At 37.5% G+C, this 24,190-nt stretch overlaps 1 long non-coding RNA gene across 1 annotated transcript in view; it reads left to right on the forward strand.

Annotated features, from left to right (window-relative positions):
• The window catches only part of LOC115835541, a 34,973-nt gene extending 11,527 nt beyond the window's left edge, over positions 1–23,446 (forward strand). The window contains exons 3-4 of the long non-coding RNA XR_004030609.1: positions 470–552; positions 23,362–23,446. This is a non-coding gene — a long non-coding RNA (uncharacterized LOC115835541). The remainder of the gene's footprint in view (positions 1–469; positions 553–23,361) is intronic.
• The last annotated feature ends 744 nt before the right edge of the window (positions 23,447–24,190 follow it).

Genomic DNA, 24,190 nt, shown 5'->3' on the forward strand with positions numbered 1-24,190 from the left:
TCTCAATTCAATAATTCTATACAAAACACAGATTCTTTCCCTCACGAGCTCATCCTTTGCGTGGCATAATTTCCGGGCTCCTCCAAGGTAGATGAGCCATGTGACAAATGTCTCTACAATGCTAATTCTTCCATTTTCATACAATTCACACCTTTTATAATATTACCATCAAAAGGTGAGGGTAGGAGTGTCTGGGCCACTGGGAAACCTTAAGGCTACTTGATCAAAACCACATTGTGTGCCAGGTGTCCCTTCCGCCACCAGGAGTTGAAATTATGCCAGTTGTTTCTTATGTCTGCAGCTTTGTCTGTCTCTTGTGATCTGTACCTTTGTCTACATTTTATTTCTATTAACATATTTTGTTACGCTTCCTCCATCTTTTTCAACAGATGCCCTCTTCTGAACAATCCTGCCAACCTAATATTGTACATTTGCATTGTAACTAAGATTTTGACTCCCTTACTTTCAGAACAAATGGAGAGACCTCGTTTAGTCGATTGATGGTAGCAACAAGGAAGACGGCAAATGGAGAAATGACATCTCATGACCCAGGTAATTTATGGGATTACATGACATAAGAATTAATGCTGGAAAGGACCTTGCAGATTACCTGCTCCAACTCTCACATTTTCATTTGAATAAATTAAGAATCTTAAGTGACCTTCCCAATATCACATAGGTAGAGTTGAAACTCAAGTGAAACCAACAGAACTCATTTCTAGAAAGTTCAAATAAGATGTTCACAGCAATCTTTGGAATCAACAATAAAATAAGCCTCTGAACTGAAATTTGAAATGAATTCAGGGCATTGGGCTTCTTTGCATACTATTAGGAATTCAAAATACTAAAATTAATTCAGGCAAAATCATAGCAGCATTTTAATTTTACTAGCTGATTTATCCAAGCATTTTGGTGTAAATCCTCATTTAATATTCATGACAACTTTATGAAGCCTGAATTATTATTCTGATTTTGCAGTTTAATTATTCTAGGTACAGAGAGGTTAACCGGCTTTCACATTAACAGGTGGTAAATGTTAAAACAAGGACTCAAATACAAGTCACATCACTCCAAAGGAAGCACCAACCAGCGCCCAAACAGTAAATTCTAATTCATATCAGAGATATATCTCCTAATGTTTCCAGAAGAATCGAATCACTGACCACCTTCCTGCTTTGGTGAGGCTTATTTCAGGGTTCACTGGCCCTCATTATTGGTGTGATCCCAGTTGTTAAAGGGACCAGAGAGCTATCATGACACAGCATGCTTCCCCCAACAGTTATACTTGAAGTGTCAAAAATGATAAAGGAAGCTAAGCATAGGGTGATACTATATTAGTGTTTTTTTTTTAATAGCCCCTCTTTCTGGCATCTTTATTTATAATAATTAAATTTGAATTGGATTTTGACTGCTCATTCAGCCAAAATTACAGAATTGATTATGCATTTGAAAAGGGAAGGTATAAATAATGCAAAAATTATTCTGTAATTATAGGCAATTGACGAGGATTCAGGAGATGTGTTTAAACCTCTTTACCCAGCATCCAGAAGCAGCTGACTGCCCTTTTTTTCTCCTTTTAGGGTATTTCTATAATCTTCTTTGCCATGTTAGAATGATTTAATTTTGCATGCATTTTTGCTCATGATGTTTCCGGGTTGATGCCAACCACGTATGCCAGAGACAAAAAGGAACGTGCTTCCTTTGCTGGAGTTGTATAGGTTGTTCCTCAAAATGTTAGATTCTTGTAAAATTGGAAACTTAACAGTGATTTGTTGTGGTTTACGGTTTTATGGTCACAGAGCCAGAAGAGACCCTGGAGGCCATCCAGCGGTACCATTTTATGTCGTAGTGGATGGAACGAAGACTCCAAGAGATTAATTGAGATACCCTGGAGTTTCCTGGCAATTTCCTTGAGAAATAATGACACTTAGTGGCAGAAGTGAGTCCAAAATACATTAGTGCAGGTCCAAATCGTGCAGTTTTCCCCACCATACCCCACTGCCTCTGGTTACAAGTTTTCATGTGCCCTCTACTCCTGACATGCTGTAATATCTGGGGCAGGTCCATCCTTCTCTGCCTGTCTCTCCTTATCTATAGATCTGATGTATGACTTCTCTTTGTAAGGGTGTCACAAGTTTTCTTTCAAGATTATACTTCTGTATGCTTATTTTTAAGATGGCACTTTTCTATTTCAGCTCCTCTTGCAAATAAAGTAGACCCTTGAACAATGCGTTTGAACTGCACAGGCCATTTATAAACAGATGTTTTTCAATCAGTAGAGCCGGCCCTTTGTGTCTGGGCATTTTGCATCTGCAACCAACAGCAGATTATATAGTAGTATTCCCTCAGCGCACAACCTGCGGATATGAAGGGCTGACTTTTTGTGATACGTGGGTTCTGTGGAGCCAACTCTGAAGCTTGAGTATGTGTGGGTTTTTGTATCTGCAGAGGGTCCTGAAATCAATCCCCTACAGACACCGAGCAACTGTAGTTATTGTTTACAGGGATAAACTTGGCAATCATTCCTTAACATTGATTACTGACTGATGTGTTTTCCTCACTTCCGGAGCACATACCATATGGTACTGTAGTTTGGGGATTTTCTTTCTCTCTAACTGCACCACGTCCACACATGGGAGAAACTCATGGAACATTGGTTGAATCTTCCCAGCATTGCCTGTATCTGCATGATGCAGACAAACTGAATTGCTTCACATTGCCTTCATTTATTTCTAAATAATAGTAATAGCAAAGTTATTAGGTTCTGACAGTGCTAGGCTCAAGGTAAGCAGGTGATATTTATCATCTTATTTAAAGAAGCTCACAACCCTGTGAGATAAGTACTGTCACTAGTTCCTTTAAACAGATGAAGAAACTGAAGCTGAAAGTAGTTAGCCCGGATCTCCTGGGCTGAGTGGTGGAACCAGGATTTGAACAAGCTGCTTTTCACTCGCCGTAGTATTCTGCCTCTGATAGAAAGTCAGGGTATCCCAGTAAGGGCAAGGAATGCCTTGGCATCTAAATCTTATGCTTCGATTCCTTCTTTGACATTCCCACCAAGTAGCCAGGTACTCTCTGAACATCTTCTGGTTTAATTTATGCAGTTCCATCTTTACCTGTTAGAAGGGCTGTCTCTACGTTAAGGCCAAACCTGCCTCCTGGTCCTTCATATATATTGCCGCTGCCATCTGGAGTCATGGAGAAGAATCTTCTGAGTATTCTCCGATAGCACAGATTTCAGAAACTCTGAGACTTCTGCTTTCCTTGATTGATGTCCAGTTAGCGCATCCAGTGTTTGCATGTTGGAACTTTAAGCTCCTTCGTAAACCTGCGCATTTGCATCTGACGCCCTCGGTTTGTCTATGTGCCTCGTAATGACAGCATTGACACCCACCTCCCACTCAGTTGGGTTTGGACCCCTTCCAAAAGTTAACCATGTTCTCTTTGTCATAGCACATAGCTCCTGTTAATTCAACTACTAGCTCTTGTTAATTCAACTACTAGCTCCTGTTAATTCAGCTACTAGTTGTGCTCAGGGAGGTCAGAGTCATTGGTTTATGCTGGAGAAGGAGAAGAAGAGGGAGCCCCTGTCTGGGGCAGGTGTTGCCTGAGTTTCCAGATTCCCTTTCTCTCTCACCTGGTGCTTCTGCTGCCCCTCTCCAGCCCTTTCCTGGCCCTCCGATACCACCCTGTTTCTCTGGCTCTGGGTGGTCCTTGCCTACTGGCTGCTTGTCTGGCTTTGCCCTGCGTTCCTTGGGTTACTTAATATTTCGACATGCTCCCATCCCAGTGTTTTCTTTTTGGTAATGATAGTGCTTGAGGGATTTTCCAAAATACCCAGAGGAGCTACTTTCCTCCCTCCCTTCCTCCCTCCCTTCCTCCCTCCCTTCCTTCCTCCCTTCCTCCCTTCTTTCTCTTCCTCCATCCATCTCTTTCTTCCTTCCTTCTTTCCTCCTCCCTTCTTCCCTCCCTCCCTCCCTCTCTTTCTTTCTTTGTGGAGTGGAGATAAGGAGCAAGAACATGTAGAAAAATATCCCCAGGTAATTATGATATATAACATTTTATATCATTTCTTTATACTCATTGTCTGTTACTTGAAGAAAGAAAGTATTAAGCAATGAAACGTCTGGAAGTCTCTTAATAATATCTGGTACAATATTCCCTATATTCTTTTTTTTTTTTTTTTTTTTTTTTTTTTTTTGAGACAGAGTCTCACTCTGTCGCCCAAGCTGGAGTGCAGTGGCGCAATCTCAGCTCACTGCAACATCCACCTCCTGGGTTCAAGCGACTCTTGGGCCTCAGGCTCCCAAGTAGTTGGGATTACAGGTGTGTGCCATCATGCCCAACTAATTTTTGTATTTTTAGCAGAGGCGAGGTTTCTCCATGTTGGCCAGATTGGTCTCCAATTCCTGACCTCAGGTCATCCACCTGCCTCAGCCTCCCAAAATGCTGGGATTACAGGTGTGAACCACCGTGCCTGGCCAATATTCCTATATTCTTTTCATGAAAACAAACAAAAAAATATTTAAGAGATTCGATGCTATTTCAAAAATGTAAAACTTCACTGAACTGTAGGCTAATGAATGAGGGAATGTCATAAAAGCATTGTCAATATTTTAAAATCTTTGATGTGATTATCTCACTTTAGGAGTTATAAATTTCCTTTTTAGCATTTTGCTCACAATTATAGTATGCTGCCAACATATAATTGAGTTTCTTTGGTGAGGTCATATTTTTATGTTAAACTTCACATCCAGTACTTATTAGACATCCTCATTCAATTTTAGTTACTCCTTTTTTATAATTCAATTAGTACTCTCTTTTAAAAATGAATCATATTATTTCATTAAATATCCAGCACAGAGACATTAAACAATACGTCATTTATATATGTTTTTAGAGTAGTAATAGTAAAAATAATAATAAGAAGAAACTATTAGGTTTTCTCACTAATCAAACTATCGCTGATCAATTCTTCATAAAATTTGCTTAATTCCCAAATTTGAGGATAGTCTCAGACTCAGTATAAATCTTTATCATAAAGTAAGAACATTTCATAATTTCCCAGTAGATAATTATTAAAATTCTTCAGATTTCTTTCCTAACTCTCTTAGCTTCCCTTTGTAGACAACTGAGCGGTTTATTTATCTTGCCTTGCTATGCAAACGCACTAAATGGAGAACCTGACTTTTTGCTCCAGTGCACCACTCACCTCTCTCGTGATCCTTTTCTTGCATTCAGCTGCAGTGAAAGTGAGATAGGCCATCCAGGAAACCATGCAAAAACTCCCCAAGGTGTCTCTGAGAAGCAGAGATGTTTCCTGCACTCAACTTGAATTTGAGCAAGTTTCTGTGATCTTAAGTTTGTATACTAATGCTTATTTGACAACTCTTATACAGTGTTAAATACATTTTACTTAGGGAAATATTTTATTATAAATTACAGCAATTTAACACTGTTTCTGTTTACTGAAAGAGATTGGTATTATTTCTTCTTTAAATATTTGGTAGAATTCACCAGTAAAACAAGTTGGGCCAGATTCCTTGTTTTTAGAAATGTTTTAAATTGTTGATTCAATTTCATGATAGATGTAGGACTATTTAAGTTAGCTCTTTTTCCTTTTGTAACTTGGTAGTTTGTATCTTTCAAAGGGTTGGTCCATTTCATGTAAGTTATATGTGTGCATTGAGTTATTGGTAGTATTTCTTTCTTATTCCTCGAATATCCATGGGATTGGTAGTGATGACTGTTCTCTCATTTCTGATATTGATAATTTGTGACTTCCCCTTTTTTTCTTGGTTAGTCTGGCAAACGGTTTTTCAATGCTATTATTTAAAGAATGAGTCTTTATTTTATTGCTTTCTCTATTATGTTCTTGTTTATAATTTTATTGATTTATGTTATAGTTTTTATTATTTCCTTTTTTCCTGTTTAGGTATAATGGGCTCTTCTTCCTCTAGTTTACTGAGGGAGGAGCTTAGGCTACTGAATGTCTTCTTTTCTGGTATATGCATTGAATGCCATGCATTTTCCTGTAAGCACAGCTTTCACTGCATTCCATAAATTTTCTTTTCATTTTCATTTAGTTCAAAATATTTTAAAATTTCTCTTGAGAGTTCTTTGACCCACAGCTTATTAGAAGTGTTGTTTAATCCAAACAGTTGGGAATGTTTTAGTTATCTTTCTGTTATTGATTTTTATTGTGTTCTGAGAGCATTCTTCATATAAGTTATATTTTAAAAAATTCATTGTGTTTTACGGGCTAGAATGTGGTTTATCTTGGTGAATGTTCTTGTGAACTTGAGAAGAATGTGTATTCTGCTGTTGCTGGAGTACCCTATAAATGTTTCTTAGTTTCAATTCATTGATAATGCCTGTCAAACCATTTATGCCCTTACTGACTTTCTCCCTTCTTGATCCATGCATTACTGAAAGTGTAGTGGATTTGTCTATTTCTCGTTGCAGTTCTATCAGTTTTTGTCTCATGTATTTGGATACTCTTTTGATAGGTGCTTATACATTTAAAATTATGTCTTAAAGAACCAACTCTTTTATTACTAAGTTATGCCTTTTTTTATGCTTGATAATCTTCTTTACCTTGAAGTTTGCTTTGTCTAAAATTAATAATCTGCCAAGCTTTCTCTTGATTAGTGTTAGCATGGTATATGTTTCTCCATTCTTTTACTTTAGACTATTAAAGGCTTTGTACTTAAAGTGAGTTTCTTGTAGACAACGTAGAGTTGGGTCTTTAAAAAAATATTTACCCTGACAATCGTTGTATTTTATTTGGTATATTTAGTCCATTCACATTTAAAGTGATTATAGCTATAGTTACATTGATATCCACCATCTTTGGAACTTTTATTTATTGCATTTATCATTTATTTATTTTGTTCTGACTTTTTCTGTCCTTTCTACTCTTATTGAGTATTTTTTATGTTTCTATTTTATCTCCTCTCTTAGGATAGCAATTATACTTCTTTTAAAACTGTTAATATGTTTGCTTTAAACAGTTATCTTTTAGCTTATTTGAGAATAGGAAAATAAAGATTTTACTTTGCCTTCATGTATTTCATACAGATACTCTTTATGTTGATGTAAGTTTCTGCCCTATATTATTTTCCTTATCACTGAAAAACTTCTTTTTATATTTATTAAATTTTCAGCATGGAAGTTCTCCCCTTAATGAATTCCCTCAGTTTTTGTTTGCCGAGAAATTATTTATTTTTCCTTCACTTTTGAAGGTTAATGTTCCTAGTTATTAGATTTGAATTCTGAGTTGATATTTTTTTTTCTTTCAACATTACGTAAGTAATATCTGTTATTAACTTTGGCAAATTGTTGGCCAATATTACGTCAAATATTTTTTCTTCTTTGCTCTTACTTTCTTTACCTTCTGGCATTCCAAATATGTGTATGTCACATCTTTTGAAATTGTCCCACAGTTCTTGGATATTCTGTTCTATTTTTAAATTTTCAGTCTTTTATTTTTATTTTGGTTCAAGAAGTTTCTATTGACCTGTCAACAAGTTTATCTATTCTTTCCTTAGTTGTGCTAAGTATACTAATGAGCCTATAATTAGTGTATATTAGTATTCTTCATTTTTGTTATTGTGTTTTATTATTTCTAGCATTTCATTTTGATTTTTTCTTAAAGCTTTTGCTTAGGCTACTTTTACCATTAGCACTCTTAACATATTAATCATAGTTATTTTAAATGCTCTGTCTGATAATTCCAACACCTGTGTCATATGTCTTATTCTAATGCTTGCTTTATCTTTTCAGATTGTGTATGTTCTTCTGGCATGTCTTCTGCTTTTTTATATTGAGTAATGGGAAACAGGTAAATTGAGGACTTAGGTTAATCTGGTTAGGAGTTGGGGTGTGTTTAGTATTGCTCATAGATGTAGGTACCAAACATTTCAATCTCCTCTAGCATCCTTGTTTTTGTTTCACTTCTTGATTTTGGGTTTTTCTGTGTACTATTCCTGAAGGAACATTTTTCTCTTGCAGTTCTTACAGCTGTAAGCACAGTTATTACACTGCCCCCGCCCCCCCCCGTATAATCTTCTGATTAAGTCTCAGCCTTCTATTACCTCGGTGTTTGAGGCTGTGATCTTCACCAGTGTTTCTCCAGTGGTGTAGCTTTTGTCTCCTTGTCCCTCCTACCTTTCTGGCTGCAATATTCCTAATCTATTTAGTTGAACTCTAATCTCTGTGAACGAGTGTGTTTTCTACTGCCTTAGGTGACATAGGAAAGCTGGAGACTTAAGCTGGAAGAATTTCTCTTCTCTTTCTGGAATAAGGGTTCAGAATTGAGTGCTGGCAATCTTCTTTTTCCTGGCAAGTGGGCTTTTTTTTTTCCTTTAGAAACAGCTGGCATATTTTACACTGGCTGTTCTTCCACTCCACTTAAAAGAGCCATGAGGACATATTTTTGAGATACATACAATGTCAACCTAGTCGAACTACTGAAGAGAAAGACCACAAAAGTGTGGGAGCTCCTTCTCAATCTCATGCTAGTAAACACTTAGCCTCCAGAAATTCATCAAAGTCACCATTTAAGTGTTTATACCAGTTTATGTCTCTAGAAGCTTCTGCTCCAAGTAAGTAGATATTGGTTGCTATATCTTTCTGCATGTACCTCTCTCCATATTTGGGAGTTGGTTTGCCCCATGACCTCAATTCTCTTGGTGGGTCCAAGAAAAGTATTTGGTTTTTAGTTTGTTCAGATTTCCCTTGTAAGGATGGAGGTGATGACTTCCAAGCTATTTACATGTTCAAGCAGAAACCATAACTCCCCACATTAACTATTTTACCTGTAGTAGAAAAAGGTCCCACTGTGGTTGGCAAATCCTAAGAAGATATCTGTAATTTAGTGGATCAGAGTCACTGGGAAGTCAAAAGGAAGTGGAAGTCTGGTAAGTCCCTCTTTTGGGTAATTACTGGTACCTTGAGGCTGATGGCATCTCTTTAGGCTTCCTATTTCAGATAAAGAACCTACTGAAACAAAATAGTTTTCCAGAATACGGGAAAAAAAGAGGGGGAAAAAAGAGGGAGAAAAACCCTGTTTTTCACTGTAGAAACTGAATATGGCGATTCTGACTTCTGAATTATGAAACCACTTGCCATCCCTTTCCCTACTTCTAAAACTCCTCTCCACATGGAATTTCCTGGTATTGTGAATGTCCACATTCCTGGTATTGCAAAAATCCAATATAATAATAATAATAATAATACAAACATAAGAAACCAGCACCTGTGTAAAGTTATTATAAGAAAATGTAAATTAGTATCAAAACCTTTAGCATATTAAAATGTTGCCAAAAGTCACGAAAATGAAGAACATTGTAACAAATACTGTTTATGAATTAAATATCATTAAATGAGCAGTTGCATATGTGAAAGCGTACATGACTCAGAGTAGAAAAAATCAAAAACAGGGAGGTATAAAACAAAAGTTGGTAGAGCTCAGAAAGGAAATGGAAGAAAAAGACAAAAACCGTTTAAGAATAAAAGATAAATTATGAGGAACGCAAGGATGAACAGGTGCAATGGAGAGGACAATAGAGAGAGAAAGATAAATGTTTAAAACTGAAATGTGGAAGAGGCTAAAAGAATTAGATAGACTACCTGTTCTTTCCTTGATGGAGTGATAGTTATAGGGTTAATCTCCTGCTATAAACAATTATAGAACTGGATTAAATATTTGAAGCAACTGATTTCAGATATTGAACAACAGGTAGTGCAAGGCTTTGATCTTTGAGCAAATGGAAATACTCAAGGAGAGCTCAACATTTACCCTGGATTTCTGGCTGGTGCTTGTTCCAAATAATTGCACAGGGAATTGGAATAAGCAGAAAGTAACTGTCCTTCTGGGTGGAAGAAACAGAGATCAGAGTTTGGGGATGCTGTAAGGCTGAAATGTACAGAGTATGGTACTGGAGAAAACATATATTCAGAGAAGGAATTTTATAAATCTGCAGAGGTACCCCTTAACTCTTGGCTTAATACTAAACTATATTGGCACGGCATGCAATTTCTTCAGTTGTGGCAGAGAAATGCTGCAGGGGCACCACAAGCTGAGCTAGTATTTTAGATATCATTCAGTTTTGAGAGATGTTAAATTTCTGATCAGGCAGCTTTGGGCATCTCAGCCGCGCATTTAACTGAGATGCCAAAAACTCTGTCTTTGAGTAGGGTTACACCTTATTTTAGAATAAGAGTTACTCCGGACCTATACTAAGAAGTACTAACAGTAAGCCATGGCAAGATCAAGCTTATCTTCCAGTCAATTACCTGCCAGAATAAACCTTAACATTCTTTAATGGAACACACAAAAAATTAGGCTCTCAACTATATAACATATACAATGTCTAGTATACAAAGAAAAATTACTAGATATGGGAAGAAATAAGAAAATGTGAGCTACAACCAGAAGAAAAACCTGACAAACAGGAAAAGCCTGGGATAGAAGATATGTTGGAGTTAGCAGGCAAGGACTTTTTTAAAAGTTATAAGATGCCTGAAATTTAAAGAAAAAGATAACACAATGAGCAAACAGATTGGGGAATGTTGATGATATTAACAGCAGATTGGATTATGTAGAAAAAAATCAATGGACTTAAAGATGTAGCAACAAAAACTATAAAGCATAACACACAGAGAGAAACTTGCTGAAAAAAATATGAGAGAGTGCATTGGTGACTCATGGGACAATAATAAGCTCTTTAATAGGATTGTACTTGGTGTCCAGGAGGAATAGGGGAGACATTAGGACAAAAAGAATTTGAAGAGATAATGGCCAAGAATTTTCCAAATTTGATGAAAAAGAGCAACTCACAAGTCTGAGAAGTTCAACAAACACCAAGAAGGATAAACTCTAAGAAAACCATCTCTAACCACAGAATAATCAAAATGCTAAAAACAGTAAATACATAGAAGATTTTAATTCTTATGAATTACTTTTAGTACTTTCATAGTCCATTTAGTGTTGCTAAGGAACACTTAAGGCTGAGTAATTTAATTTATTAAAAAAAGAGGTTTATTTGTATTACAGTTCTGCAGGCTGTACAGCAAGCTTGACCAGCCTGCAGCCTGCAGGCCACATGCAGCCCAGGATGGCTTTGAATGCAGCCCAATATAAATTCATAAACTTTCTTAAAACATTATAAGGTTTTTTTTTGTTTTTTTTTTGCAATTTTTTTAAAGCTCATTAGCTATCGTTAGTATATTTTCTGTATGTCCCAAGACAATCCTTCTTCTTCCAGTGTGGCCCAGGGAAGCCAAAAGATTGGATACCCCTGCTGTACAAGAAACATGGCGCCAGCATCTGCTTCTATTAAGGGCTTCAGGCTGGTTCCACACATGGGGAAGGTGAAATCAAGCTGGTGTGTACAAGAAAGGGGGAAGATGCCAAGATATTTTTTAACAACCATCTGTCATGAAGATGAATAGAGTGAGAACTCACCATTGTAAGAATGGCAGCAAGCCATTTATGTGGGATTTGCCCCATGATCCAAACACCTCCTGATAGGCCCCACCTCCAACATTGTGGATCAAATTTCAATATGAGGTTTGGAGGGGTCAAATATCCAAACTATGGCAAGTGCTATTTATTTTTTTCATATTATATTTATTTATACCACACGCGTTAATATTAATCACTATGCTTTATAGTATGTATTAATATCATATTCCTATGCTTTGTATTTCTTCTGCAAAATTAATCTTAAGTTGTTTTTGGCCTTTGCTGTTTCATATCAATGATATGAAAATGCCAAAAATAAGATTAATTTTGCAGAAGAAATACAACTTACCAAAGCTTGTCAAGTTCCACAAAAATTTTGTTATTATTCAGTTAGTGGTGTTTAGGAAGAGTATGAAGTTTTGTATATTAATCTTATTCTCTATAATTGGTCATAATATTTTGCCAATAGATTAACAGCATCTAAATAAGGAGAATAATCTAAATCTTTCAAATTCTTAGAATGTATTTCTGTTTCATATTATTGTATTGGCTGGTAACAATACCTGTTTGTACTCATCATGGCTTCTTTGGGTAGACACTTAACATAATTCTAGCTTCTAAAACCATCCCTAAAATGTGAAGCAAAAAACCTGAATAACAACAACAAAAAAAACCTGGAAGGCCATAATGATCATAAAGAAAATATTTGGAATTAATGAACAGTTGAAAAACTGGGAACCTCAGTCTTGTCCTTCACTGCATTAAAGATCATTCTAAAGTTTCACCTTTAGTTTGGTGAAATCTGTAGGTTTTGATAGAAATGCGTAATCCAGCTGCTTTTGGGATGTTGTCTTTGTCTTCAGTTTGAGCTGTTTTACTATAAAGTTTCTAGGTTTGGTTGTCTTTAGGTTAATCCTGATTGGTTTTAACAGAGTTTCTTGAGTCTGTGGCTTGATGCCTTATTTCTGTTTTAGAAATTTCTTAGGTGTTGTGTATTCAAATATTGCTTCATACTTCTCCATCTTTCTGGTTCTTTAATTACATGTACATTAGAACTTTCCACTGTGTCCCATACATTTTAATACTCAGTGTAATTCATCTCTTGATTTGAATATACTAGTTCTTTATTCTTTTGTTAAACTCATCTTCTGAATTAATTTAGTTTTAGCCAACATTTTCTCAGTTCTGAAATTCCTTTGATTCTTTCTTATAAATACCAGTTCCCAGGTAAAATTCTGCACCTACTTCTTAATTGTCTTAATTATATTAATTATAGATTTTTCAGTGTCCTTGTCTAATTGTTTTAATATCCGGTTCAGATATTAAATCTATTTCTGTACAGTTTCTGTATAGATTCAAATCAACTGTACATTTAGTTCATTTATTTTACTGTGCTGTGACATTAATATATGTAATCAAAAAATAGTGAACCTAGATATAGGAAATAGCCCCAGGTTGGGATCATAACCATCCAGATTATTACATTGTTTGTCCATAAATTCCAAGAAGTCCAGGTTTCAAAGTCATTTCTTTATGGTCATTATGGCTTTCCAAATTTGCTTATTCTCACATTTGGTACATGATCTGTGAAGTTATTGGGGCATGCTATTAGTCCATTTTCACACTGCTGATAAAGACATATCTGAGACTGGGTAATTTACTAAGGAAAAGAGGCTGAATGGACTCACAGTTCCACGTGGCTGGGGAATCTATTTCTGTTGTCTGTTTTTGCTCACGTGTTCCTGTTCTTTTCATGTTTGGTAATTTTCACTGAATGCCAGGCATTGCTTGTAAAACATTCACCATAAAGAAATGACTTTGAAACCTGAACTTCTTGGAATTTATGGACAAACAATGTAATAATTTGGATGGTTATGATCCCAACCTGGGGCTATTTCCTATATCTAGATTCACTATTTTTTGATTACATATATTAATGTCACAGCACAGTAAAATAAATGAACTAACTGTACAGTTGACCCTTGAACAACACAGGTTTGAACTATGCAGGTCCACTTATATGTGGATTTTCTTCTGCCTCTGCCGCCCCTTAAAGAACAAGATAAATCCCTCTTCTACCTCCTCCTCCTCAACCTACTAAATATGAAGACCACGAGGATGAAGAACTTTATGATGATCCACTTCCACTTAGTGAATAGTAAATGTATCTTCTCTTCCTTATAATTTAAAAAATAACATTACTTTTCTCTAGCTTACTTTATTGCAAGAATACAGTAAATAATTCATACAACATATGAAGTATGTGTTAATTGACTGTTCATATTATCAGTGAGGTTTCCAGTCAACAGTATGCTGTTAGTATTAGGTTAGTGCAAAAGCAATTGCAGTTTTTGCCATTACTTTTAATTACTTTTAATGGCAAAAACTGCAGTTACTTTTGCACCAACCTAATAGTCAAATTTTTTGGGAGTCAAAAGTTGTATACACGTTTTTGCCTGTGTGGCAGATCTGCACCCCTTACCTTCACATTGTTCAAGAGTCAACTGTATATTATCAAACCTTGGGACAACATAGGTATCCAATGTGAGTACTTTTCCTTAGACAAGCTTTAGAATGCTCACATTAGATACACATTTGCACATTTCTGAAGTTACTAGTTCATCTTTTGGCTTTCAGAGAGAGCTTCTAGCAAAGACTCATTTCAATGTTTCTTGGTGGCATGCAGTCCAGATGTGACCCACCACCAGCTGAACATCCTGAGGGATATAAAGCACACTGTGTTTGTTTTGTTTTTTGTTTGTCCCTAAGTCTTGTTAATGGTTTTGCCAAGGCGTGATCTAAGCCATCTTTTTCAGCCACAACATTGCTGTTGTGTTTCCTCTATAATATGAATAATTTGACTGCAGGCATGCATGCTGTCTGGTTATGGTTAATTTCAGTCTCTGACTATTGAAGATGCTCTGCCCTAGTGTGGCAGTCTCTTCTCATGAATTCTCAGACACTTGTTTCATAGGAGGTGAAAATTCCAAGCCCTCAGCCAGAAGGCTGAAGAATAATGGAGAAGATGAGATGACACAGACCAGCACACATCCAGGGAAACAGCTCTGGCTGGGCTGGAGTGTTAAGGTGGTGAGCTACCTAGAGAACAAAGTATATCAACTCCCTGATTTTATCCAGCTGCTCGCCAGCTCCAGATGGACAGAAAGAGTTTGATCTCTCCCTTCTCCATTTAGACAAACAATACATTATTATAAATAAATGATTATTCTGAAATGTGCATAACAGCTGCAGGTTGGATGCAATTGTGATAAGCAGAAGAAAAAAAATGAAAGCCTGAAATGAAGCCTTAAAAGAAACCTAGAGAATATTCAGGTTCCACAAAATAGAGATGATTCACAAACTAGAGACAATTCACTTTGGCTGCGTCCTTTGAGCTGCTTGGCAGTTTTGATGCTAAATCCTTATCTTTATAAGCATATTTTTGCCATTGCCGTTACTTTATAATCTCTCTTCTCAAGCAATTTCATATGCTTTATTCTGGAGATCATAGTTTGCAACAAGCCATGAGGGAGAAGCTCATGGAGGGGTGTGTGTGTGTGTGTGTGTGTGTGAGCTATCACCTCCTCTTTTGTTAATTCTCAACTCCTTTTCTATTAGTACTTGAAACAGTCACGTGAACAAATGAGTTAAAGTAATTTTTCTTGTTCTTGAGAAAACAAACTCACCTGTTACACTATGAATTTAATTTCTTTTTTTTTTTCATTTTAAAAAGGCAGACTTCTGGGAGACCTTGCTTGGAAGAAACTAGAAAGTCTAATTTTTATTTCAAATTTGCATGAACCACATAGAGAATATATGAATTCTGTTGATATCACTTTCTTTTTGGATCTGTCTGGGATAAATGAACTTGATCTAGAGAGCCAGAGGCACTGGATGACTTTCGGATGTATTGCATGACTTTCCCAAGGCAATTTCCCTGATTAGATAGAACCCATGGATTCTCTTTTCTGTTGGTTCCCAATCCAAGGTGGTTGTCTGCTTCCCCTCAGCTCTTTATTTTATTCCAGCAGAGCTACAAATGAGAAACCCAACCCATTCAATAGCTCTGAATGAGGTCACTCTGCTCACTTTGCTGTTTAAAATAAATAGATGTCCTCTCCCTACCCTAAGGTGGGGCTGAGCTGTCCTCAGTCTAGGGAGACAGTTTCTCTAGGGCAAAGGTTTTTTAGACTTTTTTGTTAGTTGACCTAACCGTCCATTGAGAATTGGATGGATACATGGATTATCTCCCTTCTCCCCAACAAATACACACATTCCAAAATTAGCATGCAGTATTGCAGAAATTATGAAGCATCTCGAGATATTTCATGTACACCAAGTAAAGAATCCCTGTGTTAGTGGCATGTGGAGTAAATGTTCAAAGCAGGCTTTGGAGACAGACAAACATGGGTTTAAAACCCAGTTCTGCTACTTAGTAACTGTGAGACTGCAGACAAAAATACTTAAAATCTTGTTGCGTCAGTTTTCTCGTCAATAAAATGAAGATTATAGTATATACCTAATGAATTAGTTATGGGGGATATCCAAGTGCAATATAAACCATGAGAAATGAAAACAGGAATCACAATCTGTAATCCTGCACTATGACTCACAAAACAGATAAAATGCTTCAAATGATGACATGCACCAGAACCATCAAAACTCCAGTTGTTGGAATACCAGTACCTTCAGACCCATATGTTCTAAGATAAGAGCACAGAAAAACTGCTTTAACAGTAACTCTGCAGGAATCCATATGTTTCAAAGATAGAACCATTGCTTGTACCAGCAAATCATCTGATTTATAAGTTCTGAACAGTCTCTGCCCAGGTCTTGATTAATAATTATCCTAAAACCAGACTATAACTTCCCTTTCTTAATTCCTCATTTGAGATACTATCACAGTTTACAACCATCCGTGGATTTCTCTAGTGGTCTTGGTATGAGGGCTTCCACTAACTACCAAGAGCCCCAGAGCAGAGATTGTCCATTTTCTTCCTTCACCTAAAGCATGTTGAATTTGTTTACAGTTATCTTGGTTAGGGCCACCATCCAGAGAAGAAAAAGCAAGACTGAATGTGAGGCTATCTAACGGTGTGTAAGAACAGCCTTGTTCTGTGAATTATACGTTAATATATTTTTGCTTATTTTCTGTTGAGTTTTTGGTCTTTTTATTTCTAGGAACTCCTTGTACATCAACATTATTAGCCCATCATCAATGATATGAGTTGCAGAATGTTTATTGAAAAGATGCACTGTCTTTTGACTTTGACTCCGTTTATGGATTTTTATTTGTTTTAGTTCATCTTTCAGAAGAACTTAATTTCATGTAGACAAACATATCGTGGTATTAATGATTTCTGCATTTTGAGTGGCATTACAAAGGTCTTCCCCACCAAGGATAAAGTTCATTGTGAAAAAAATAGGTGAATAAAAATGGCAAGAATCAGTTTTTAAAATAAGAGCTAACAGTGCAGATAGTACTACCAGGTATAAAAACAATTTTAAAGATGTGGCAATGGCACATAAAGAGAGACTGATGGAATATAAAGAAATAGGAAAAAAATTACGATAGGAAACTAAAAGCAAAAACGTATAAGAATTCACTATTCAATAAAGGTAGCATCTCAAACCAATAGGAAAAATATGTCCATTTCATAAAGTAAACTAAAACAATTGGGTCACATCTGGAAAAAAGTTGGAGCGTTACTGTGGATGAATTTCAAATGGACCAAAGATTTATATGTGAAAAATCCCTTACAAGTCTAAAAGGAAAGAGGGGAGAATTTGTTTATAAACTTAATTTTTCTTTACCTGGAATAGTGGATACTTGTTAGTTACCTGCCTTCCCAGCATAATTCCATTTGTATAAAATGTCCAAATTGTATATAAATATATAAACACAGAAAGTACATTAGTGGTTGTATGAGACTGGCAGTGGGAACTACGATTGACTAAATGTAAGTGGGCATGAGGCATCTTTTGGGGGTGATGAAAATATTCCAAAACTGTACTGTGGTGGTATTATAATTATCGAATTGTATATTCTAAATGAGTGAATTTTATGATATGCAAATTATACTTCAAGTTGTTAAAGTCAAGTATGATTTAGTGACAGCTATTCTTGGGCAGAACCTAGAACCATGCTCACACTAAGGTCTCTCAATATGTCAAATGACCGATTCTCCCCAGGATTAGGACTTGGGAAGAATGGAGGTGACCCTCATGAATGAATAAAGAAGACAGAACTAGAAGAAAGGGAAAATTTTCTTCTGAAGGTCTAGTTTCCTTCCATTTGTTATCTTGCTTCCTGTAGGAACTGGCAACCTCTACTGAGAGCGGCGTCCTAGCTTTCTTCCACAGATGGTGACCAGAACAGCCCGTCTCATTGCTGAACATTCACCAACATCCCTTATTGACCTCAGCCCAGTTGTTGCCTCTCTTGTTTAATTGGCCTTACATGGAAGCACTTCAACTGAAAGCATGTCAGTTTTTAGGGAATTGTGCCAAGAAGCAATTAATTTCAAATACACAGCTTTTATATTTGATGCTGCAGTTTCTGTCTGAGGCAACGTTTATTTATGTTCCTGTCGGAGGGAGATAACACACAAGCTGAAGGAACAAGCAGATGCAGACCCATGGGAATCGCATGGTTGTTGGTCTAACTCTCCTCTTGGCTTTGGCATCCTGCAGCTGTGGCTGCCTTTACAAAATGTTAGCAATCAACTCTACCCAGGAACTGTGGCTCTTGTTTCTTTCTTTTTAAAAATTTAATTTATTACACTGGTTTATAATCTGGATAGAACTCTATCAACTGTGGGAATATTCCCATGAAAGCCTACATGCAAAGGGATATTATTCAAATTCCATGGGGATTTTTCTACCCATCTCAACCATGGCTCTGCAAAAAACCATGCTATTTGTTCCGTTTATATCTCTCAGGAGCCTACTAAAGTTTCATGTACTCCAATATGTTTCTAAATCTATGTTTCATTATGCTCTACTAGGATTCTATTGCTAGAATCCTAGTAGATTTCACTAGTAGCTTTCACTTAAAGTTGTAGGGATATCACGGAGAAATAGTGCCCCAAAGGGAAAGCCACACAGCTGGGTGGGAATTGAGACACTTGGGGCATTTGATACACCATTTGAGTGGTGGGGTGGGCAGCACCAGGGAAGTGCATCTAATACAGCAGCACTGTCCGTTGCTGTCACTCCTTATGGCTTGTGTGAGAGCTGGTGGTGGAGGTCCAGAAGGGGCTAAAGGGTCCTTGTCCTGTGAGCATGCAATGTGCAGAGTTTTACAGTTCTGCTTAGAAGAGAACAACTCTTATGTTGGTTTGGCCAATGTCCTTCTCCTGGTCACCCGGCTTTCACTTTTCTCCTTTGTGCAGGTGAAGCCTGCTGTTACTATTTGGCTAAAATAAGCCATATAGCTTGTGTTAAAGAATCTTTTTTATTTCTTTAAGGCGAATTTGGTGCCCATGAAAGTGATCAAAGTTTTTTGTTCTCCAGTGACATCAAGCAGGAGAAAAGGATATATTGTCCATTCGTGAGTCCTTAAATAGTCTAATCTCATTTCAACAAATTCCTTCCTTCCTGCTTCTATTCTTCCCTCCCTCCTTTCTTTTTTTCCTTCCTTACCTTAGACAACCTAAGCAGTCAATAAAAAATCACAACCAGCAAGAAAAGAAACCAGAAGAGCAATCCTTCCTTACCTTAGACAACCCTAAGGAGTAAATAGAAAATCACAACCAACCAAAAAACAAACCAGAAAAGCAATATGTAAGATCACAATACAGGTGGCCCACAGGCTTGAATATTGTTATTAAAGTTGAATTGAAAATTTGACTTTGAGGTTCTTAGGTCCAAGCAAAAGCGAATAATCACAGTTGTATGGGTCCTTTTGACCACATAGAGAAGTAAAACTATTCTTGGCACTCATGCTGAAAATTCCCATCTGTGAGTCTTTAAGTTAAAAAAGCCCAGGCAGCATGTAGGGTATGTAAGGCAATGACTTTATTAAAAAAAGATATTGGTTTTAACAACTTTGATTCTGTAGTATTCTCAGGAAACATTGAGGATACATGTAACCTAGGAGGAGTACTGTGAGAGCCTGGGCAGTTTTCTGCAAGTTAATGTGGCTTCTTGATGATCTAGTTTAATCTACAGGTGTAACACAGTTATTTCAAACTCTCCAGTGTAAATATGGATTATCTTGGCAAAATCCTTTTTTTTTTTTTTAATCAGGCAGCAGATAGCTCAGAGATATGTCTTCTGTCAAATACCATTGTGGCATAATTTCTCTTCTCCCCAGCCTCCTACCAATTTGCTGTGGAATCTAAGTACATAATAAGCCTGAAACTAGAAGATATGCTATAAAGGTCTTAAATGGTAAGAAGCAAAACATCACTGAAAAGTTGGCTTTACCTTAGAAAAAATGAGGAGGTGCTGGGATTTCTGGGTGTCTTCGATGAATGCTGGTTGCCTCTGTGACAAATGCAGTTGGGAGTTCAGCTCTGCAGGGCTTTCACTGATTTTGTGGAAGGGTGACTGCTGTTTGCCACTTCAGAGCCCAGGTGAACCATCTATATTCATTAAGCCTGCTGGCGTGGTGGAGAAAATGGATACATCATACTTTCTTAGGTCGAAAGATCTGGGATCAGAATTTTAAGTGTTCTAGAAAACTCTGGCTGATACCTGCACTTCTTGTCTTCTGTAACCAGTATTCAATATAGGCCATCCAGCTTTTTTATTGAGATTTGATCACTTAGCTTTCCATCAGTAACTCATTTTGACATATGATTGAAGAAGTTACCTTGCCAAATATTATCCAGAATCAATTTTCAGCAACCTGGGACATTTTTCAGCCTGGTCATGAATTAAGACTCATGCTCTTTTGTCTGACCATAAACTTAACACATGGAAGCTGCTCCCCAATTTCTTAGTACATAGTCAAGTTTCCCTCCTCCCCTATACCTGAGCATGGAGCCAGCTGTGTTTGAGACTGATTAATGAGGATTAAAATAGAAGAATCTTATCCAGTGTGAGTCAGTAGAGCAAGAGATTGAGCACACGGTGAGGGGTGTTAGAATCAGAAGGGTAGAGGGGAAAGAAAGAGAGCTAGGGACAGTTAGGACAAAGCAAGCAAAGAAGAAGGTTCGAGTAAGAAGTGTCTTGAAGAAATAGTAGCTGTTGCTCATGATTATGTTTTACCTGTGAAATTCAGATAATAGTTTTGAGATATTAAAGCAATGACTTTTTGCTCCCCCCAGATCTCTAATGAGTTGTGTCCCACACATTTCCTGACCAATTGACTCAATAATGTTCATTATTTGAAGGAATGGGCCATACTGCTTAGAACAAGTTCAGAATTTCATGTGATGTTTTGAGACTCATTGATGCCAAAGCTAAGCACAAAACTCATGTTTTATTAGTTTAAAAAGTTTTCTAAATTCTAGAAGCTTCCCTTTACCTATTGAGTAAAGGCTTGGGGATCTGTGCTAGTGAGGTTGAGGAGATATAAAGACATTGAGTTTACGATTTAAGTGAAGTCTGTACCACACAGGAAGGGAAAACAGAAAGGCCTTCTAGCCAGTTTTGGGTAGAACGGTAGCTGAAGGGAGAACGGGAGAACAAGGAAGTCAGACCGAACAAAAGCATGATTCTGAAGAGCCTGGACAGGCAGAGAGACCCAGTCTATTATCAAAAAGAAAAGAATCCCTCCTTACTTAAAATTACCCAGCAGTCCAGAAAGTATGCTTTTTATATTAGTATAGATACATGCAGAAACATCTGTATAAAATATATATGAGGCCAGGCGCGGTGGCTCAAGCCTGTAATCCCAGCACTTTGGGAGGCCTAGGTGGGCGGATCACGAGGTCAGGAGATCGAGACCATCCTGGCTAACACGGTGAAACCCCGTCTCTACTAAAAATACAAAAAATTAGCTGGGCGTGGTGGTGGGCGCCTGCAGTCCAAGCTACTCAGGAGGCTGAGGCAGGAGAATGGCATGAACCTGGGAGGCAGAGCTTGCAGTGAGCCGAGATCCCGCCACTGCACTCCAGCCTGGGTGACAGAGCAAGACTGCATCTCAAAACAAAAACAACAACAATAAAATATATATACATATGCATATAAATATGGAAATATGTTAAAAATGTAATATTGTATCTGAAACACAAATCTACACCTTTTTCTAGCTCAGTGTTAGTTTCCCTTGTACCTATACAAAGGGGCTGCTCTCAGGTAAGGTGCACCCGTCTCTCTATGCTCACATAGCAGCTCCGTCCAGAAAGCTACTAGACATTTGGTACCAAAACTAATGGTAGGCCACATGCACCAGAATAAGGAAACACAGTCAAAAGCATCTATATTATTTGACAAGCATCTAGAGCATACATAAATAAATTATATTGGGAAAAAAGGCATTGAGTGGTTAGCAAAGATTCTCAACCCTTGTACTGTATACTTGGAGAGTTTTAAAACACTGATATATAGTCCCCACTCAGAGATTTGAGTTTAACTGGTCTGGCCAGGCACTGATGTATATGGTTAAAAATATCTTACTTTGTACTTTAATTCCGGACTTACAGAAAAATCATAAGAATAATACCAAAGACTTCTGATTATCCTTCATCCACATTCCCCAGTAGTAATTTTTTTTTTTTATTTTTGAGACAGAGTCTCACTCTGTTGCTCAGGCTGGAGTGCAATCGCACAATCTCTGCTCACTGCAACCTCCCTCCACCTCCCGGGTTCAAGCGATTCTCCTGCCTCAACCTCCTGAGTAGCTGGGATTACAGACATGCACTACCACGCCCGGCTGATTTTTTGTATTTTTAGTAGAGATGGGGTTTCACCATGTTGGTCAGGCCGGACTCGAACTCCTGACCTCAAATGATCTGCCTGCCTCAGCCTCCCAAAGTGCTGGGATTACAGGCGTGAGCCACTGCGCCTGGCCAGCTGTGAAAATCTTAACACATTTACTTTTTTTAAAAATTCTTTTTTTCACTCTATAAGTGAGTACATTTATTTTTTATGAAACATTTGAGAGTAAATTGGAAGTATGTTGTCCCTTTTCTCTGAAATACTTTATATTTCCTATGAATGAGGACATCTTCCTACATAACAACAGTACAATTATCAAAATCAAGAAATTAACATTGATACTATTGAATCAAAGAACCAATGTAACCAGTGAAGCAATATATGCATATTTGGGACTGTCTCTGCTTAGATAGAAACAGCTCTACAAATGCTTGCAGGTGATGCTGAAACCAGTTGCACTGGCAGCTGAACTTAATTACTTATTCATTGCCCATAGTAGCGTACCAGCTGAAGGCAATGGTGACTCGTTGGTTTAAGGGTAAACGCTTTCCAATAGGGTTGCTTTTTCTACGTCGTGGCAAACCTGACCAATCAAAGTCTTTCTTGTTGGATATAAACTCTGGCTGACAGGCCAGAACATCACTGAAGCTTAGCACAAGGTCAAAATAAAGATATAGGAGACCCCGAGGCCCAAGAGCTGCAAATGAGACCACATCTTCTACTATCCCATATCCTCTGTTTTCCTGCATCTTCCTTACTGAGAGGAATAAGTACTTTCCTCCCTGCAACTCTAAGGAATTTGTCTCCTACAAAGCCGTAGAGTAAAAATTTAATTTTTGATAAATCCAATACCACTGACAAAAAACCTGCTTCTGGACTGAAGCCTGTTTCAAAAGCTGTTTACGAGAACAACAGCCTTCTGTTCTGAATTAGTGGTAAGTAACTTAATGAAAAGCTGTATTAAATGGGGTTTATTTTAGCCTTTTGCTATTAAAAGTGTGGTCTGTGGACTGGCAGCAGCATCATGGGTGAGAAATGAAAAACGTGGGGTCTTCCCGCAGGTGGATCAGCATCTGCAGTTTAACAAGCTCCCGAGGGGTGAGTGCACATGAAGGATTGAGAAGTATTGCTCCAAATAACCAGACCAACATGGTAAGTGTGGTGCTTTTTGGTTTTACCCGATCACAGGTGTCTACTTAGTTGGGATACAGCAACAGACATTCATTCCTTCTTGGCTAAATATTACTGATTGGCAATATATCTGTATTTATACACATTACTCTGGTATGGTGGTTCTCAAAGTGTGGTCCACGGACTAGAAGTATCAGCCTCACTTGGGAATCTGTTAGACATGCCATTTCTCTGGCCACGCCCCAGACCTACTGAATCAGAAACTCTGGGACGGGGGCTCAAAATGTGTGTTTTGACCAGCATTCCAGATAATTCTGATGGGCTGTGGTAGTGAGACCCACTACCGTAGTACCTAGCTGCTCCAATAAGCAGACAATCTTGTCATTATAAAGCAATCTACCAGGATTTGAAGCAGTAGAAAATCGATGACTAATGGAGAACAGGAATGGTAATCCAGCTCAGTTTCATTTTTATCTTAGAATTAATTGGAAAATGTATAGGTCGAGTGTTTCTTTCTAATTTTTCTTTAAATGCTTGGCCAGTGCCTGGATTTTTGCCTTTAATTCTGATGTCCTCCTTACTTAGGGAGGATGCCTTCGGTGGACGCCAAAGTTACTGCCTAAAAGACCAGTTTACTACAAATAGGTTAGAAGAAACCTGCCTAAAATCAATCACCTACTTTAAGTTAATCAGATGTTCTAAGTGGATGATTTAAATGATTCACAAAGGGCATTTCAAAAAATTGCTGTGGACCCAGCT

Source organism: Nomascus leucogenys, chromosome 6 (genome assembly GCF_006542625.1).
Source record: "Nomascus leucogenys isolate Asia chromosome 6, Asia_NLE_v1, whole genome shotgun sequence".
Taxonomy (NCBI): domain Eukaryota; kingdom Metazoa; phylum Chordata; class Mammalia; order Primates; family Hylobatidae; genus Nomascus; species Nomascus leucogenys.